The sequence below is a fragment of the Chlorocebus sabaeus genome, chromosome 24, assembly GCF_047675955.1.
Source record: "Chlorocebus sabaeus isolate Y175 chromosome 24, mChlSab1.0.hap1, whole genome shotgun sequence".
Taxonomy (NCBI): domain Eukaryota; kingdom Metazoa; phylum Chordata; class Mammalia; order Primates; family Cercopithecidae; genus Chlorocebus; species Chlorocebus sabaeus.
The window spans coordinates 33,401,333-33,403,945 of record NC_132927.1 but is presented as its reverse complement, the minus strand read 5'-3'; the positions used below and the strand labels follow the sequence as shown (position 1 = coordinate 33,403,945).

The 2,613-nt window shown below is 46.5% G+C and overlaps 1 pseudogene; it reads right to left on the bottom strand.

The window, feature by feature from the left end:
- Nucleotides 1-948: 948 nt before the first annotated feature.
- On the bottom strand, nt 949-2,162 carry LOC103229057 (large ribosomal subunit protein uL3 pseudogene; annotated as a pseudogene).
- Between the last annotated feature and the right edge of the window lie 451 nt (nt 2,163-2,613).

Sequence of the window (2,613 nt, the reverse complement as noted above, 5' to 3'; positions counted from 1 at the left end):
AGTTTTTCTCCCTCCCCAGTTATAAGCTCCTTGAAGATGAGAAAGATATCCCACTTCCTTCCTTCTTTCCTTCAACAAATTTGTATCTAGTACCTACTCTGTACTGATGAGAGCCTTTCTAGATTTCTCCTACAGCACTTAGCAGCATTGCAGCCTGGAGTAGGCATGAAGTACATGCGTGTATTGTTTGAAGACATTTATTAAGCAGCTCTCTATCACCCTGGATGATTCAACTTAATTCATCTGCTCTTTCCTCCCAACGTACATTTAACCCATTCTTTTTAACCGAAGATCAAACCTTCAGTACCATCACCAAGCCTACTCTGTTCTTTCTGATAGAGGGAAGCAGATAGATTTATGACAGGGCAGCACAAACCTGTTTGTGAAACTTGTTTCTGTTCTTAGTTCCACTTGACTTCCTTTGTACTATTGCTCAAGACACTTCTTGTGCCATCATAATGTCCCCTTCTGTAAAATAGAGACAATAATATATGCTGTGCCACCCCCAGCACTCCCCAGGGCGAGGGTTGATGAGATAATGGCTGTAAAACACCTTAAGCTCTTCCAAGGAAGGTGCCATAGTGTGGAAAAAAGTAAAGGGTTATTATGTAGCTGACCATATTTAAAATACAGGGTGCAAATGGACCTGTGGAGTTTTGAAACAAAGCCTCGGGGAGACAGGCTAATGCTTCACTTGCCCTTCAGGACCAGGCAGCATTTCTGGAACTTTCTCTTACATAAGTTAACTTTAGAAAATACATTTTATTTGTTTTTTAAATGGGGTGGTGATTTATGCCTACAAAACAAAGATGAACTCACACAGCTACAATGCAAGTCCCTGCTGTTTGAGGAGATACTGCCTTTGTTTTTTTCTTGTTTTTGTTTTTGTTTTCCAGTGGAAAATAGGTTTTATTGAGACCCTACCAGTTGCAAAATCTGTTCCTGGCATTAAGCCCCTTCTTCCTTTGCAATTCAGTCTTTCTTGAGTGGTCCCATGAATGCTTTCTTCTCCTCCATGGTCTGGAAGCGGCCATGGCCAAACTTGGAGGTGGTATCAATGAACTTAAGGTCAGTTTTCTCCAGAGCCCACTGTTTGGTTTGCTGGTGCAAGGACTTGTGGGGAGGGTGAGCTCTCACTTCTTGGTTCCTACCACACAGACTTTTGTCAGCATGACAAAGTCAATGGTCACTTCACCATAGTGGCCAAAGCCACCCAAAGGGTTGATACTCTTGTCAGACATGTCATAGTCAGTGGAGGCATTGTTCTTGATCAGTTTGTCATCCTTGATAAGATAGCCCTGGCCAATCTTATAGATCTTCTTATTGATCTCAGTGCGGTGACGGTAACCTTTCTGCCCAGCACGTGCCACAGAGAAGGCCACACAGGCAAGATGCCATGCCCCAATACAGGACTCCATGAGCAGGTCTTGGTGGGTCTTGCGGGGCAGCTTCTTGGTGAGCCAACGACTGGTGATCCCTTCGTAGCCTTTGCCTTTGCTCATTCTGATGATGTCGATCACCTCGTCCTGCCCAAACACATGGTTCACAGGTACCTGCTGCTCAAGCCTCTCGTGGGCCCAGTCCAGCTTCTGGGCCATGGTGTCTCCATTCACTTGGATCTCCATCAGGTGGGCCTTCTTGTGGCACAGAGAAAGCAGGCACATCTGGGTGTGGGCAATCACGCAGATGACTTGGCCATACTTCTTCATGCTGCTGAAGTCCTTCTCCAGCTGCTTCTTGCCATCCTCATCCTGCTATTTCTTGCAGTACTTGGTAAAGGCCTTCTTCTTAGATTTATGCCAGTTCTTATAGAAGTGCCTCTTGCACTCATCACTGATGTGCTCAGTGAAGACGGTCTGGAAGGTCCAGAGGCCTTGAGGGGTTTCCACGTAGCCCACAATGCCCACAACCACCATGGGTGGTATCCCTACAATGGTCACAGCCTCTACCACCTCCTTCCTATTCACCTTGGATCCTGGCCTGTCGACCTCCTGCATGATGTGGGTCATGCCAGCCTTGTATCCCAGGAAGCCTGTGAGGCAGACCAGCTTGGAAGAGTCATCCTCAGGGAGGCTCTTCACCTTCCCATGATGCCTGCTGCTGTGCTTCTGAGGCAGGAAGCTGAGGGACCCATGTCTGGGAGCGAACTTTCTGTGAGACATCACGCTGTCAAATCCCGCTGATAGAGTGAGATACTGCCTTTGAATTTACATACAAGCCAAAAGAAAGTAAACTCTAGCTTGTCAGAGCCCATCTCTCAAGCTTAGAATACCTTCTGGCCTGGAAGCTCTGTGAAAGCAGGAACTGGTTTCTTGTTCACAATTATATTGCCATCACTGCAAATAATGCCTGGAATGTAGTAGAGTAGAGCTCAACAAATATTTTATGTTCTCTGTATCACATGAATGAGTCTGGCTTTATTGCATGAATGAACACATGGAAGGAGAGAAGGTGCTAAAATCTGGGCACTGGTAGGTCCAACACTCTCTTATTTGAAGAAGGTGCTCAGGAGTTATATCGCCCACTGGGCTGGCTGTATAACAGTCACATGTTGTGGGCACTGCCACTGGCTGCTCAAGTCCTCAGGGCTAGGAGAGTACAGGACCAAGGTCA